We start from the raw sequence: 18849 nt of genomic DNA, 5'->3' as shown, positions 1-18849 counted from the left end.
AGATTGATTTATACCACAATATATTACACTTGCATGTTACAGGTAATAGCGCTTTAATAAAGTTTTTTTTAATTGACATCACAAATTATCTGATGAAGTTCAACAGACGAAAATACTGTGCAATAATAGTTGAAAAAATAAATGTTTAATTTATGAATGATGAACGCTTACAGAGATCTTCCAATGGTAGTAAAACGTTTCTTTATTCTATGCATTCGTTTTTATTCTAACAAGAAATATCTCTCTCTCTCTCTCTCTCTCTCTCTCTCTCTCTCTCTCTCTCTCTCTCTTAATTTCGATATTTATCTTTTAATAAGAGTTACTCGGCTATAAAATTCAAATCAAACATGAAAAACAAAAAGTCTATCCATGCCACGACGATTTATTAATAAACATCTTTACAATATTCCTTAAATGGATTGCATAATCTACTTTAAACTAATATATCATTTCAAATTCAGTAAAATGAATATCAGAGTTAATTAAGTAAATAACTACACTATATTTCAACGGATATAGATCTCATATAAGTATGTGGTTTATAAGGAAAAACCACAATGGTGGAAACACAGTTATTAAGAACTCTTTAGATTGCAACGCTACGACAACTTTTAGCTAAGTAATGTTACGGGACACGTATTAACATAAATAACTCATATCTTCCATGTGATTATATTTTCATGCACATAACACTAACATATTTACTGAATCTAAAATCTATTCTTTCATTTTAAAAAGTTTAATGATGTTAATGATGTGTCAAGACAGTCGAAAAGTGTTTTAAAGATAATATCACATTAATGTAATGGTCCAATGAAGAAAACATACTAAAATCTATGCTCTCATATTTAAAAGATATACTTATCTGCAATGTATAAAAAAGATATAACATAAAACTATTTGCAATTAATTTACTTTATTGTTAAATTTCTCTCCTTAATTTTTGTGCCCAAGTTTTATGATCTTTTGTTTTTAATTTCTAACACTACGCCACTCAACTGTGTCTTGTCCGGGCAAAATTTTTGACTTTTGCTTGATTAACAGTAAAAAAGCCTCATTCTAAAAGCAAACGCAATCTTAGTATTAATACGACTTTATTTTGTACAAACTTATAATAAACAAATTAATAAAATTCATTTTAGATATGAAGGAAAACATCAAAGCATAGTTCAGTCTTTGAATTACAAGTATACATACGACATAAGATATACTAAACTTGACTTCCCAGGTTAAAGAAGCGTTACAAGTGTTGATTATAGGAAACATTGTCAAGTTTCAAATTTTATGAACTTTTAAACAAGTAACCGACTACTACAATTTGAGTCGAGATTGTAATACCGAGAAAAACAACTTGTTGCAGTAGTTTAAGATGTGAACTCCCCGAGTTGAAATGTTTTTACCACATATTTCTTTTAATCGCATGAAAAGGTTATGTATATAGGTAATTCAACAATGTCAGAATAAAAAAAATTCAAACTCTTGTTGATGTAATATTTTGCATGCATGCATAATTTGTTTAAGATTACTTACTGTGTGAAATCCTTGTTATAAACACGAAAAATAAACATTTCCTTATTAACAAAGGATTTAAAACAATGTACCCATCAATTTAAAAAACTGACCCCCCCCCCTTTTTTTTTTAAAAAATAACCGGGTATGCCGATTTCAAAAATACATGTACAGGTTGTTAAAAGCAAAATAAACATTAAAAGTATGAATCGACAATGAAGAAATAGTTAAATGAAAATGTGTACGGATATCTTTATTCCAATTTTTTAAATCTGGACTAGGCTTTTTCTACATTCTATAGAAACATGCGATTATTAATATTCCAACTCTGACGGTTTTTTAGAGCCAGATTAAGGTTAATTCATGTAGCTCCAATGAATGATACTTTAAACACGCTGGACAGTTGAAATCAAATAATATATATGTTAACATCAAAATACAAAGTATATGCTTATCTTCATAACTGTATTTTTTGTTGTTACCGTGTATGATAGGAATGCGCGTCAAATGTTTGTGTATCACCGTGCTCTGCCCATACGGAACATAACCACTTTGTAAATATAGTGCTCTACGTAATGTGTGTATATATATATATAGATAGATAGATAGATAGATAGATAGATAGATAGATAGATAGATAGATAGATAGATATTGTATATATTTAGATACGACTCTTCAAGCCATACGGATATTTTAAAAATGTCCCTTCCACGTTACGGAATATACCCGCTGTTTTGCAACACTTTCTTTCAAAGTGAGTAATTTTTCCAAATTTTTGTTTAAAAAGATAGATAAACCGCCTTTTGACGACCAGTTATAACAGAAGATGTATAGCCGACAACAACTTACTGAGGTTTTTATTTCAAATCACGATTAACTAAATAAATTGTCTTTTTCACAGATAGTATTCAAAAGGTAGGTGCAAGGATAATCATTCCATTGACCATTGAGACACAGGGCAGCACAGTCCTCGTCGCCTCCATAGTCGTCGGGTTGCCCTGAAATCCAGTTAGAGAATACCACATTTTCTTTGTTTGTCCACTGGAACATGTTCTCCTCAACTTGGTCAGTGGCTCCGATCCATGTATCACAACAATAGGTATTGCTGCATGTTTCTGTATATTTATGTATATGACATCATTTCAAAATTTGACCGTAACGTTTGATTCGCGAGATGTAAACATATAATCAATGTAAACAGATATTACTCTAGTCCATTAAAGTTAAAGAAGAGCTTTTAAAGTTCTTTGACAGTTTAAACTATCTGATGAAGCATGAATGATTGTTAAAATTAATCTTTAATTTTTTTGTATTCATATTTGAGGATTAAAAATAATGTCAATTCCAATAAAAGTTAAAATGATGAATTTTACCCTTCAATGCTGGTTGTAATGTTCCTTTAATCCATTCGTTTTCATCCCTTGTGTCTATTTGAACAAGATATGCACCGATGTTGGCACAGTAATCCTGTCAAAATGTTAAAACGTTTCATTCTGTTCTCTGTCACTGTGGATTTCTCTCTTTCCTTCTCTATCTCTCTTTTTATTTTTGTTTTTAACAAAGTAGGATTTGTTTGGACGAATTAGCTATATGCTCGGACGAATTAGTTATTTGTTAGGACGAATAAGGATTTGTTTGATAAAATTAGCTATTTGTTCGGACGGATAAGTTATTTGTTCGGACAACTTTAGATTTGTTTGGACAAATTAGGATTTTTTCGGTCGAATTAGCTTTTTTTTTCGGACCAATTAGGATTTGTTAAATTTTTTTTTAGTTGTTTGTTCTGAAGAGTAAGTTTTTTTTTCAGATGAATTAGGTATTTGTTTGGAAAAATTAAGATTTGTTCGGACGAATTAGGTATTTGTTCTGACGAATTAGTATTTGCTTGGACGAATAATTTAATTGTTAATACAAGGAGTAACTTAGACTATCTGATACGGCAATGATGTAGATGAAAAGGCCCGGGGAAAATGTTATGGTTACCAAAGAAAAAAACCTTCGTTGCCTAGAGTTTGGATAGCCATGCACGGATTTAGAGTGTAGTCGGGGGGGGGGGGGAGGGGGGGGGGGGCTTGCACACCCTCGGCAAACAAATTTTTTTCTCAGACCCCCCTCTTCCCCCATTGCAACTTGTGTGATCTGGCCATGATCTTCTGAACTGAATGTGAATTTTGTCATGTATGTATGCATGATCATGATTATTCATCTGAACAAATACATGATTTGTCCGCACAAATAACTTATTGTTCGAATAGATATTTAATTCGTCTGAACAATCCTAATTCGTCCTAACAAATCCTAATTAGTCCAAACAAATCCTAATTCATCAAAACAAGTACCTTATCCGTCCGATCAAATCCTATTTGGTCCGAAGAAACCTTAATTCGTCCGAACAATAACTTAGTAGTCTGAACAATAGCCAATATGTCCGAACAAATCCCAAATCGTCTAAATGAATATAATTTTGTCCAAATATATAAGATTTTGTCCGAAAAAATATCTAATACGTCCGAATAAATCCTAATTCGTCAGAATAAATCTAATTTCTTTCATGTATTAGACAAAAATACTTGGTACCTAAATTTGTGAAAGACCAAACACTTTTAAATTTTATGAATTATTGTCTACTTTAAAACATTTGTACTTTTTCTCATATTTTTCTCTAATGTGTACTGTACATGGACATTTGTAAATATTTATATAAATGTACCTCATAAACCGTCAGATTGACGGTTGGAGTAAAATAGATTGAATTGATTTGAATTGTCCGAAAAAATAAGATTAATTTTTTAATTGTTCATTTGACACTTTAAAGCCGTCGTGATTTGTTTTAAATAATGGTCTGAAAAATGTGAGTCAAGATAAAATTATTCTCTAGGAAACGAGTCTAAACTGATATACCTTAAATATTACATGTAATGAAATTTCATGCAAAAAGTTTCACTAATGTGTCAATCATTTCATGTTATTAAAGATTTATACCGTTACGTATCCACATCCATTTTCTAAAGGGGAGTCGTGAAAGATAACATTTTGTACCATTTTGCTACATGTGATTTTATTGTTTACTTGCATTTTCACACGTTTCTTTTATTTATTTTGTAGTTCTATGATATTGTATTATAGTAAACATATCATCATACTATTAAATTTAATCATAGAAGTATATATATATATATAGATCAAGGGGTTTTAAAATTTCAATGTATTTTTAGATTCTCCATTCCTTTTAATTTGGTATTGTGATATATATGGGGGGGGGGGGCTGTTTAATTAAACTGTTCATACGTTTAATTGAATGCCTTGATGGAAATGAAATCTATCCGTAAAAATTAATTTATAATTCATTGTTGGCATAGAGTTTATGAAGAATACATTTTTGAAAATCCATAAATTGCTAGCTAGCATTAATATTTGTAAATATTTTTTATTTTTTTTGTAAACATTGACACAGAGAAGTTGATTACGCTTGAATCATTTTATACATATGTTCATACAAACATTATATATGGAAAAAGCAGAAACAGAACCCAACAGTTTATGTTCATGTATATGATTAAATCAATCGTGGTCCAAATCTTTACCTCCATACTAATATTAGTACGGGAGGTTTTTTTTCTCAATACCAATTGTGATTGTTATGCATTATTCAATTTTTAAAGCAATATGAGCTGTATTTTTAGAATTTTATTTTGCTGTAACAACCTGCTAGTATGATTATATGCATGTAACTTAAACTTTTATGATAAATAAGGTTGGAAAAAATCATTAATTTTTTACAGAGGAAAGATATCTCTTCTAAGGAACATATAGCAAATAAATTTTTGTACAGGACGACAATAATTCAATTTTGCTCCAATTAAGGCTCCTTAACGTCCCTAATCACAACATTTTGGCGAGAAGAAATTTAAAAACCATGATATTTCTGTCATTTTTGTAGAAAATAACATTTTCGTTAAAAAAAATTTCATCAAGAAAATTGCAGCTCATATTGCTTTAATGCCAACGGAGTATATTGATGTTTTGTAATTGAGAAAAAAAGGTAAAACGATTTGCGCTCGACAAAGAACGTGTTAATGCGACATGTGTTTGTAAAGAATGGCTTTTATTGTTCCAAGAAACCAGTGCTAGTTCATCAACGAATGTATTAGAATTTAAAAGTTTTATTCCTTACTAATGCCAAAAAGTTTAAGGAAACTAATTTTAATTTAAAGAGAAATCATATATTGACTTATCGATTATCAAAACAATACCATTTGAACAATGTTAATGTGAACATGTGAAAATGGTCTTTTATAAAACACGATTTTGGTTGTGAAGAACACTTTATTCGTTTCTTTTAACTTAGTTTTGAAAATCCATAACAAACTGATCAGTTTTCGTAGCATTTTGTAGCAATGTTGGTTTGGTTAACAACATAATTCATTTTTACCTTAAGCAATTTCAAATTCTATAAAGTTGTATATATAATACTGGTATTATTACTCGCTTGAAAACCTTACTCCTCACGTACAAACAAAACTTAAAAGATACCTTTGCGTCCGCCATTGTTTTCTTCAAGTCCAAGTACGTATAACAATGAGTTCTGTAGAGATACCATCCCGAACTGCAAACTGTAAGTGTAAATGATTATTAAACATGATAAAAGAATGAAATACGTTTTTAACGTAACTTAACATAACATGCTTTACGATAGTATGCCACGTATATTTTGGGAAAGAGAATCATTTTTTCGCACAAAGGTTATGAAAGCTGTATGGTCCAATTCCTCCTAAGGGTAAATTCATTGAGATTCTTATATTCTTATAATATTAACATTTTCACATTAAACATTACGGGTGTACAGAAAGAATTTGCATGCATTCATGTAAATCTATAATACATACAAATGATTGAAATTAATTTTGAAGGCTTGATTTAAGTTACTGTTTGCTAGATCCGAAATTATTCGCATTTGGTTTTTGTTCATGTAACACAGATTACAGTGGAATAGTGGGCGTTCATTATCTTTCTCCTGTGACAATATTTTGCCGTTTTCGGTATATATACTTGTGCACACTCGTCATGAATAAGAAGCCTGTCAACAGAACAATCAAACCGTTATACCTGGAGCACACTGATCTACAGTGTTCTGGGACTAATCAGGTAACGGATGTCAAGCTAGTGGAGCGTGCAATCGATGTCATTGGGAATTCCATATACTGCTTGCAGTTAGACAGCAATCTATGTCTATGTGAAAGACCGAGGCAGCAGAGAAAATATATACAAACATATCTTAACTGTTTAGATACAAGTTTTTACAGTTCAGGAAATCACAAACCCATGCAATGTAAATGCCATGAAAGTTCGACTTTGTGGGCCACAGGTATATGCCGATGAATTGGCTGTCGTTAAGCTTCTTGATAAGTTGGGAGCTAAGTTTAAAAGCAAAATATTGTATGAAAAACAAGACACTCGGTAACAAGCAAAATGAATAGCATACTCAATGGAAGTTTAAGTACATTTATGTACATAGAACCTTGGAAACGGGAAAGTTTTGCCTCGTGTGAATTATTGCGCTGTCGTTCGTTGTCTGTCATTCCACTACGACAAACCTAAAATTCAGCGGAAACTCCCCTATACACAATGCTGTGATACAGATTAAACCAGAATAAACTGTAAAAACGAATCCCGTTTAAAAGTTGGCTTAAAAACCCGGTCAGAAACCAGTCAACCTAACTTGCACATTACCATTCCGTATTAATCAGGGGAAATTGAAGCAGTAAACTGCAATCAAAGAATTCTTCAAACTCGAAGTAAATCAAAAATACGTTTCCTTTATAAAGTATTCATTTTATAATGTACCAGTCCGCGTAAATCAATAAAATAAAATTACAAATGATACATATGCATGCAAATCAAAAATACGTTTCCTTTGTAAAGTATTCATTTTATAATGTACCAGTCCGCGTAAATCAATAAAATAAAATTACAAATGATGCATATGCATGCGAAGAAGAAATTATCAGAACTTTGAATTAAAAAGCTATCTTATCTGTATTTTAAAAGGAAAGATTTCCAAAAGTTGACATGTTGTCTTTAATTTTTGTTGTTTCCAACATAATTATGAAAGCTTGATAATAAAATAAGGTCTTTCAACAATCTGTTCGAATTCCAATGTGTACAATTGAGGGCTATTGCTAACAGACCTATTTCTATATTCATATGAATCAGATTTTATTCAAGGACTTATACATGAAAAAATTACCACTCGCTGTTGTCAACAACTCGACTTTTAGATATATCAACCACGTATTATTTATTAACAATTATTACTTCTATTCTTAAGTCAACTTGATCGATAGATCCTCGTGAGCTTAAAATAAAAGATATCACAGAGTCTGAGTCATCTGTTAAGTATTTAGATTTAGATATTTTTCTAGAAAAGGACATTAATAATAATTTAGCTACAAAACTGTATGATAAACGTGATGAATCCAATTTTTCTATGACCAACTTTCATTAACTATGTAGCAAAATACCTTCACCACCTGTACTTTGAGTTTTTTTTGTTTCTCAGTTAATTCGAAACGCAGGGGCATCCTCTACGTACGAACAGTTTCTTAAACGAGGCAAGCTACTGTCATACAAGCTGAAAAAAAACAAGACTAACAACAGAGTCGACTGAAGTCATCATTTCGTATGTCCTATGGTCGTTACAACAAATACAATTTTCCCCTAGGTCAAACAAAGGTTATTTCATATGATTTGAACATCATGCAAATGTTATTTTATAATAAATCTTATTGGTTATGTGAATTATTAAATGTAAAACACTTGCTATATAAATATGGAAAGTAAACGTGTTAAAAATTCCAGACCTATAAACTTGTAAATTCGAATATGCTATCGTTTTGGTATTTGAGTGTGAGTAAAAATATAAGAATATATGTAATTCTGATTGTGTAACTCGGACATAATATGACATAAACATAACATTTAAACTTTTATAAAGAACGATCCTTTTTTCTTTGAATTAAAAATATTAAAAAAAAAATCAATCGAGGTTCGATTGAAGCTGGACCAAACAAGATCAGGTGAATGTATTTAAAAATCGGTGTCGGTATGACAAATGTGCTTGTTTCTTTATTATAATAACCATGGTTATATACGACAAGGTTTCACTTTAACGACAAAAAGAAATTTTTTAATACCGCTAAAATAATTTGATGGGTTATTTTATCTGGAAAAAATAACTTGATTCTCGCTCTTTTCTATAAATAAGACAGATCAAGAAATTTTATATGGTGGTAAATTTCATTTTGAGCGGCATGGGGTTTGAGACCCAATGTAGCTTCATTGCTTCTGAATGCTAAAAATTTTGAGAGTGGATTTCATATTCTAAACTACTTTGAATTAAATGAATTGCAAAGAATTTTGGTAGTTTTTTCTCGAACAATTTATGTACCTATAAATTTATTCAAGTAACAAAAAATGACTTTGTTGTGCAAGTGCACGATACAAAATAAAACAAACTGTTATAAAAAGAAATTTTATAATCATTAATTAAAGCACAAAACATTGTCAGAATTGACAGGTTTTGAAGAAATAAAAGAAATACTAGACTTTTAGTATGTTTATGCTTTTTATAACTATAGATTTTCGTCGACAATTGAATTTTTGAAATTAAGGAACACGTGGGTTAGACAAATGTCATCGAAAAAATGAAATATTTTTGTTATATTTTATACACATTTTAATTTTACTACAGTAAACCCCATCTTTGAAATTTTGGTGTTTTTTTTTTCTAATTTAAAGGCGTGGCGCCCCTTCTCATGTATCATTTTCATCAAATTTTTAAAATTAATGTTTTCATGTAGTAATATAATTAGTTTTTCTTATTAATGACATTTGGTTCCAAAGAACAGTGTTCAGAAACAAAATTCAAGGGAAAAATATAAAATAGGAGTAGACTATTATCAAAAATGCTTTGTAGAGTCTATTAATGAAACTGAGTATATTATTTGCAATCACTGTAAATATCTACTTGTTTTTAACAATTCTACGTAATCTCAATGCAAATTGGTGACCAAAGTTTTTGCACTCCCAAAATATCTTGATTTTTTATTTCACTGTAAATTTAAATTAAATGTGGGGAATTGATATGTAAGTCCAATTAGAACAGCGATGAAATATTATTATTTTAATTCATAAGGAATTCAACTAAACAACTCTAATATTGTAAACTTTAAATGATAATAAATTATACAAAATATTTCAATACCTGTTGTGGGATATTTTATTTGTTTACTTTAATCAGAGACATAAGTTACAGTGATTGGCAATTCCGCCATTGGCGTGTTTTGTTGTTGAAAAATGGTACGGGACCAATCTTACTTTGAGAAATATTAGTAAACTGAGATAATGATCTTAAACCAAAAGTATATTGTTTTAATGAAAAGTGTGCATAGGTTTTAGACATTTTTGAAACAAAAAATTCAAAAATAAGATTAATACATAGAAAATATATTGGGCAGCTATAAAACATCAACGAAATTTCAGACGACGGGTAGTCAACTGCATCCTAAAACTCCTCTTTTAAGGTGCCTCCATACACCTTAAAATATTCTCTCAAAACAACAGAAAATTACTCGATTATGATAGATAGCATGATGGATAAGAAATATATGTGTCAAATAGGCGAAAAAATGTGTAATTTTAGATAAAAAAATATTTTCAAAAATGTCATTCTGTTAACATGAACAAAAGCCCCCAGGATTCGAACTCATGACCTGCGGTTCACAAGCCTGATACTTTTACCACTGAGCTATTACGATATACATCTGAATCGATTGATACAAACAGTTTAACAAAACATTTAAATCGCCGTCTTGTGACGTAGTGTCTTAAAAAATATAAGTCTCGGTGTAGTGAAGTTCCTTAATATTGTTTTTATGACATAAACTCATGAAAATATGATATTTTGAATGTTTTGGTAAAAGGTTTAAGCTGTTTATGTTTCGATATAATTGTTTATAAAAAGATAATCTGATTTAAACTGGGAACACTTTATAATAGGGATCGCTGGATTTACGAGATTTCGATCAGTTGCCAATCTCTGTTATTTATGTCTCTGTTAAATTCTATGTAATAATACAAAATCAGTTTTGATATACTTTACACACATATTCTATGAATTGTTTTATGGAAATTATAATATTGATAGAAATCGATCTAGATGTAAAAAGAAATATATAAATTTTTTACCTAGAATTATCAACATTCTGTTACATGTATATGTTAATGATAAAATGTATTTTTAGAATGAGTTCAATCAGAGCCTATCCTTGGCTACTGCCTTTCTACTTTCAAAAATCTCAAAATGTTAGGGATTGAAACTATGTCATAGACTAGGAATTTGGGAAATAAAATGAGAAAAAAATATAATTTGCTTTAAAATATTTCAGGTTAATTATATAACAAGGATAAACTTTATAATATAAGAGTGAAACGAGTTGTAAAAAAATCCTAATTATCTTGGTTTTTTTTTACTCCATTTATTTCGCAAGAGCTAATTAAATTTTATTAATTTTTTTCTCCTTCCCTACATTCATTTATTTAACACGAATAAATATTTATTTTTATCTTCAAAATTTGACCATGCAGTATTTGGTTTATGTACATTTGATATACATGTTCAATCTCGATAAACAAACATCTGCAAAAACCTTAATTTACTTTGGAATCATTATTGATCGTTGGGGACCAATGTTCATGGCTTTCGTGGGTAACTCTTGCCCATGAATTTACATCCCCACGGACATACATACAAGCATCTGTTTATTATCTATTAAAATTATCCTAACGACACTACCAACGAAATTACGTCCCCACGAACCTGCGGATCTATTCACAAAAATCGTACCTCTACGATTACACTTTAATCTTACAACAAATGTACGTTTACGTTTATGGTGCTATTAACAAAAGATGTCGTAAGATAATAATGTTGTCGTACGTCTGTTACAGTCGTAAGTGCGTCTAAGTTCTTAGTTACCGACAATGCTCATGCGCAGTGTGCATTGTGGAGAAATGACGTCACGCTGTATTTTCGCTCATTTATATTCGCAGAACTTTTTAGCGCCTTTGAGCACAGACGTATATAACGAAGTTACTTCTTTTCTTCCCATACGCCTATTCTAATGTTTGTATGTTTACAAGTATCGACAGAAAGAAAATCTACATGTGCCTGACGTTAAAAATATTTCTTATGTATTATAATAAAATATTTCCCAGTTTTATAATAGTGTTATTATATTCCTGGGAATAATTTTGTTGTAAAAAGAAAAAGAAAAATTTTGAACGTCAGACGCATGTGAGAAAATCTTAGTTCTGTATGAAATTTATGTCATGTTTTTAACTGCCAAAAAAATTACTGAGGAATTTGTTTGTAATAAAACGTGGTATTTTTAAAATACTGTCAAAAATACTTTCAGTTTATCGTTACATGTACATTCCAAATATGCCGGTTTATTTTGTCTGTTTCGGCGATAATATAGTTACTAAGTGTTATCACCCAGATCGGCGTGTCGATTGATAATTTTCCTTTCGATATTGTGAAGTTTTTTAAAGGTCGTCTGAAGAATAAATGTAATATTTCTTTCATATTATTTCTGTAGAAAAATCATAAGAATTTATGTAGTTCATGACTATCATTAGATTTTTTAAATGAAAAATATGACCTAACATGATGAATTTTTGTGCATAATTTAATAACTCTTGAGATCATGTTTCATTGTATTAACATTTGGCGGTTGAATATTTGGACCTTGTTGTGAGCTGAAGCTCACAATAGAAAAAAACGTGCAAAAGTATAAATATTTCGGTCCTTTTAATAAGTGTTAAAGTTGTTTCAAAGAAAAAATGGTTAGACACCAATTTCTTAAAGGCTGGGTATACCTAAAATAATTAAATTTTCTAGGGGGACCAGACGGACCCCCTCCCCTCCCCCCCCGGTCCATGCGTGATATGTAATACGCTGATTACATTACATACTGATATCTAATTAGTGTGTATGCATATGACTATTGTTTAAATGATTGAATGCATTTTAGGAATAAAAGAAAATGCCTATATTATCAAATAATTTTCGTAGTATTTAACTTATACTGATTCGATATACTCGGAATTGCTGTCGCGTAACATATATCTTTTCCAATATGTGTAGGGTTTTAAATGGTGATTATGGATTATATATTTGAATGATTATGATTGAGCTTCAAATAAGATTAAGAAATATAAATTTCAACCACCATTAATATATTTTGCAATACGGGATACAAAAGGAGCTCTGGCACTGTCTTTTCATGGCAAACCATAGCGCGTTATCGTATAGGGGTAAAGGTTTCGTTTCTTAATTTTGCTTATGACAAAAAGAAGGTAGAACTGCAATAACTCAATTATAAACATATCAAATATAGACTTACGTCAAACCAATAGTAGACGTAAACGTACGAAATTTTGTGAATAAACAAACAAAAACTTACAAAAAACTCTTACGTCAAACCTACGTCAACGATTAAACGTCCGATTTTTTTTTAATAGATCCCCAGGAAAATTTTGTCTACACTCGAACATTGATGCCCACGAATCAAAATGGTTCCACTGTATTTATATTTCTATTTGTGAACAATTTTTAGCTTACATTTCTGTTGAAAATGTATCAATTATTCGGTTTTGTTTAGCAAGTTCTCAACATACCATTCAAACTTTCATAAAGCTCCCATCCGATATCCACACGACTTCTGTTAAAAATTGTCTCGTTGAGAAGACTTTTCAGAAGATGACAAGTTTTTGACCCACTGTTATACAGAAATCCGGCGCAAAATTTACAGCTTCCAGCACACTCGAACATACTCAGGTCATTCTTTGTGTAGATGTAGTTGACATCACCATGGATAGGAAGCAGATCCTTAAAAGCTTCATTTCTCTCAAAATACAAATTCACGTTAAGCGAAATGATATCACGAATAAAAAAGAAAGACATGAAAACAACGAAACGTTCGGAAAAGACACCTAACATTATGATAATGAAAAGAAAGTCCCGTTTCTGTGATAAAATTCAACGAATGGTACTTATCAATGATGATCTTCTTGCTACTCATTTACTATAGTATGTGGTTAAACCATTTATATACCTTTTGACGCTCCTAATCAATAATGATTGGATTTTAGATATCCGTGACGAAGTACGAAACTCGTTACTATTGTAGCATAATTTTACCTCATACATGTCAGTTTTTTCAACATGCAGAATAAATGTGTTAACATGTAAGATATTTTAGTTGACATGCAAGTGAACGAATTCTTTGGAGAATGTGTTCTAATACTTTTTACCTGAAGAGCAGAGCAAGATCTTAAAATCCCATCTGTGTAATCAAGGCTAAAAAGCCCAAACGTATGGTGGCATATCTTTGCCCCTTGTAAGCAAATTTTTTTCTGTTATATGCATGATAAATACATTCAAATTGTGATGTATGAACGCTTCTTATTCCACTTGTATTCTATGTGATATCTATTATCAGTTTGTGATATAAATGTCATGTAAAAAAATGTTTCTAAAGCATTGTTATTTCAAAGTTATAAGTATATTTGATATAAAATATTTGTAATTTGCTTCTTTATAACCAGCACACATTTCTTATTTTATGAAGTGCTCTGCTTTTGTCTTTTTTCTATTTGTATAACAAAAGGGTTTTCTAATCATTAGTAACAATCTCATCAATTGCAGATTGAACTTTGTTGATATGCAAGAAAATTGTAATCAAATAAGAATTATAAATCAAAGTACTGACGGGAGTTGATTTTATCGATTGTTATTCATTTTAAAATCAACGATATGTTTTTTTGCATGCAAGTAAGAAGATGGGTGGATACGGTGTGTAAATACACGGTCGGACAGGCTATTAAAAAATTAGAGTATCAATAAATCTGATGGGTTTTTTAAAATCATGTAAAACAATATATATTTAACGAATCATCAATTTTAACCTATATGTTCAATACTTGGAATATGTTGACTCAAACAGGCGTATACGTATCAAAACCTGCAAATACTTTCATTTTTTTTAACTTTCTTTTATAGAGTGAGTCAGTGCTCCATATTTTTCTCATAGTTTAATTAAGGTCTATTGGAAAACGAACCGATTTCAATCAACAAAAACGTGGAGAGATGGCCCACTATACATTAAAAATATAATTTTTCATTCCAACAATTGAACGTTTTGAAAAAAATAATACAAGTCCGGTGGTTCGTGGCCAAAGTCATACATAATATTCAAAAAGCCCACTTTGTTGTGTCTGAAATGGCTAGGTGGTTAGAATACCTGACATAAGCTTACCTTATATATCTAGGGTGTTTATGTTATGGGTTCGATACCACAAAAAATTTTCGACAATATTTTTGATTTGTGCTTAGGTCCAAACACTGTTTCACTCTCGGTTTGCCTGAGTAACTGCATAGGAGGGTTGATTAAATTCAACTCCCAAAAATCACAAATATCGGCCACATGTGACATCCAAGATGCTAATTGCTTCTTATTTATGTCGACATGCAACTGAGTTATGTTCACATGCTACTTATTTATGTCATTTTGAAAAAAAATTATATCACAAACTGATAATAGATATCATATAGAATTCAGGTGGAATAAAAAGCGTTCATACATCACGATTTGCCAACATATTTCCAATTCATTGACAAAACTTTTCCCTTTTGGTGAATAAAAATTATATATAATACATAAAGTTTATTCATTGTTCATATTTCTGATAATTTCGTGCAAGATCATTATTCATTCATTAACTATTGTCATGATGTTTATGATTGATAAGATCGCCTTTATGAGCAATGTTTTGCATTTATTTTTCTGACAACCAGAAATCCATAAATACAAGCCGGCATTATGAAGCCGCCAGTTAATCACACGTTCAGTTCATTAAAATTTATTTGCTCTTTCATAAAATGTATGAAACACTATTGAGATAATGTTTGGTCTTTAAAATAGAACAATAAATAGAGATCGTACATAGAGAATAAACAATGTTAGTCAGTAATGTAATAAAAAAAACCCAGTACTTGTATAAGGTGTATCTTTTGTCATATAAATTTTTAATGTTAATATACAATACACATTACAAACTAAAGTATTTCAAATGAAACCATCCATAATGTATATGTATTTTAAGAAACTTTGACACGATTTGTGATGAAAATTCTATTTTTATATTCTTTATGCATAAAATATGTTACTTGTGCATTTTGAATAATCAACCAAAATTGAATATTAGAAACAAATGAGCTAAGAATGCATGTTTATGTCAACAAAGCTCGATTCTTATATTTGCTTACAAATAATGTAAAGTTACTATGTTTTGACAAATTGACTACTAGCAAACAAGAACAACTGATTCAATGTATTAACAAATAATACTATCAACGAAAAAGCACAAAAATTGACATTGCGTCGCATTTTTATGCATTGTATTCTGAGATGCTAAGCAAACAAAGCGTACATAATTACAAAGTTTTGCGCAAAAAACATTAGTTGGTATGGTTTTGACCAATGTTCATACTCAATTTGGTGTGTTCAGTTCTAATTTCTCCAAAATTGATAATTATTTTCAGAAAAATAACGGACGTCTTGCAAATTTCATTATTTCCAATAGCTTTCGCAAGGGGTACACATTTAATTTTCAATCTAACAAATATTTTATAATGCAAATGGATACATAAAAGGACCGGATATCTATCTATCTATCTATCTATCTATCTATCTATCTATCTATCTATCTATCTATCTATCTATCTATCTATCTATCAACGTTTCTCTTTTCCCTCTGACCATTGTAAAACATAGACACATTGTCTTATTTGCCTATGTCCTTGTTAGGCTTACCTAATATCTGGATGGTTTAAACCGAATTTTCTTTGTCCACTGGAACAGATTCTCTTCGGTTAATCAATTGCTCCGATCTAAATATCACAGCAAAGATTTTTCATCTTATAGCATGTTTATGAGTGGTAGGATTCATATAACTAGAAAATTCTTACAATATTTCACCTTAATTTTTGGCTTGCAAGATATAAACCCGAATTTATTTTTATCAAAATACATTTCACTTGTCTGTTAAAGTTTATAGCGATTTTTTAAAAAGTTTTTCTTTTTTAGCACCGCAAATTTTCTGATTAAGTTCAACAAACGAACACACTGTACAATCATGGTTGAGAAAATTAATGTTTGATTGATTTTTGTTTTGAACGTATGACAATTTAAAGAATGCTAATACTATATTAAAAGTATGAATGATGAAATCTTCCAATGGTAGTTATACTTTTATTATATGCATTCGTTTTTCTCAATTTCTCTATTCTAGCAAAATAGGCATTGGCAGATAAATACAACAAAACTGAGAAATCTCTCTCTCTCTCTCTCAATTTTGATATTTATCTTCAATTCAGAGTTACTTGGCTAGAAAATTCAAATTAAACAAGAAATTTGTTTTGGAAGAATAAAAAAATATGGTCTATCAATGTCACGACGATTTATTAATAAACGTCTTTCCAATATTCCTTATATGAATTGTATAATCTACTTTTACTTGATACATCATTTGAAATTCAGTAAAATGTATACATCATTGGAATGATAACTTGTCAATTAAATTTTAAAAATAATATAATTAATGATATACTGAAGAAGTAATTACAACATTGCATGCTTGCATAGAAAACCGTTTATTTTACACGTTTTACATTTTTCCTCTGGACGTTTGATTAAGAGCTGTGTTCGTTATTGTCCAGGTTGCACGGATTACGTTTAACAATAAGTATAGTAAAGATGCCATCCGAAATTACATATTGTATGATTAATATTTCAGAGTTAATGAATGAAATAAGTACACTATATTTTAACAGTTAGATATTATGTAAGTATTTGGTATTTAGGAAACAATAACAATGTTGGAAAAAAGTTATTTAGTAAGTTTTAAGATTGCAACGTGAAGTTTTTGCTAAGTAATGTTACAGGGAACATATTAACTTAAATAATTGATTTCTTCCATATATTTATATTATAATCATGCATATGGAAATAACATAATAACTGAATTTAAAATCTATTTTTTTTTTTAAAAGTTATTAAATTTAATGATTTTTAAGCTGGTCTTGACAAGTTTTCAAAACAAAGGATTGATATTATGCTAAATATCACACTTAAATCTAGTTTTTGCCTTTAAGCCTAATCTCACTGAAAACAAATAAAAAATATTTTTGAGAAATCGTTAGAATTTTTCAAGATTTTTGTTACTTGATAGCATCAATTGTTTCTTTTTCTTTTTTTGTAGTTATGTCTTGTCTAAAATACATTGCTATTGTTATTCGTGGAAGACTTTTTCTCATTTATTTTTGTTAAATAGTCCTCGATATACCTTTATTTACACGACTAATGTTAAAAGATCTCTCGACGAGACGGATTTTCAGAAGACTGCATGTTCCTGCGCCACTGTTATACAGAAACCTTGAGCAAAATACACAGCTAATAGCACACTCAATCTGACTAAGGCCAGACTTGGTCTCTATGTAGTTAACATTACCCGTGATAGGAAGCAGAGCTTTGAAAGTATTATTTCTCTTAAAAAAATTAAAGTTCCTATTCAATGCAATGGTACATTAACTCAAGAAAAAAAATCATAAAAAGCAAAGCGGCGTAAAAAAAAGTCGAGGACACAATCATTCTCGAATATCACTGTATCTGTAGAAAAATGGCAATTTTTTTTGGACTAACTTTATTCTGATGGTAGTGTTTCTACACCCCTTCCAGTTTGTTGCTCTACCATATATACCATAAATCACGATTTCAAATCGCGATCAAGTTGTATAGGAATTTTATTCTTTAATGTAGTAGCATAGAAGTTGACATTCCCAACAGTAAATATCGATTTTTTAATGTCATTGGGTGAATACAAATATTGGTAAATACAAGCAGCCTACTCAAAACCTTGGTTTTGTGTAGGGTGCAATTGCTTCATCACTTGGTAAACATTTGTCAAGCACAGCCTGTGACTGTGGTCTAAACGTATTTACCCGTAGAGGAAAATTTTAAATCGCAATCAAGTTGTATAGGAACTTTATTCATTAATGTAGACTTTGTTTATTCAATAGTATGCATCACAAGCAAAGAACGACTGATATCTCACTTCGTCTATCCTTCACTAGTATCTCATGCGTCATTAGAATTTATCGTAAATTGAGGGAACTAAATTGAAGCCATTTATATACTACAAATATTTTGATATAGAAG

The 18849-nt window shown here is 30.2% G+C and overlaps 1 protein-coding gene and 1 long non-coding RNA gene across 2 annotated transcripts in view; one reads left to right on the top strand and one right to left on the bottom strand.

The window, feature by feature from the left end:
• LOC117681968 (uncharacterized) overlaps positions 1 to 18849 on the top strand; it is a 76789-nt gene that overhangs the window by 25343 nt on the left and 32597 nt on the right. The gene's annotated exons all lie outside the window — the stretch shown is intronic.
• LOC105347556 (uncharacterized) lies at positions 818 to 13633 on the bottom strand. Its single transcript, XR_010712610.1, has 4 exons — positions 13250 to 13633; positions 6044 to 6123; positions 2884 to 2977; positions 818 to 2625 (listed from the first exon to the last, which is right to left on the bottom strand). It is a non-coding gene; the product is annotated as an uncharacterized lncRNA (long non-coding RNA).

Source organism: Magallana gigas, chromosome 4, assembly GCF_963853765.1.
Source record: "Magallana gigas chromosome 4, xbMagGiga1.1, whole genome shotgun sequence".
Taxonomy (NCBI): Eukaryota; Metazoa; Mollusca; class Bivalvia; order Ostreida; family Ostreidae; genus Magallana; species Magallana gigas.
Note: the sequence above shows the minus strand (reverse complement) of the source record. Positions and strands in the feature narration are given on the sequence as shown.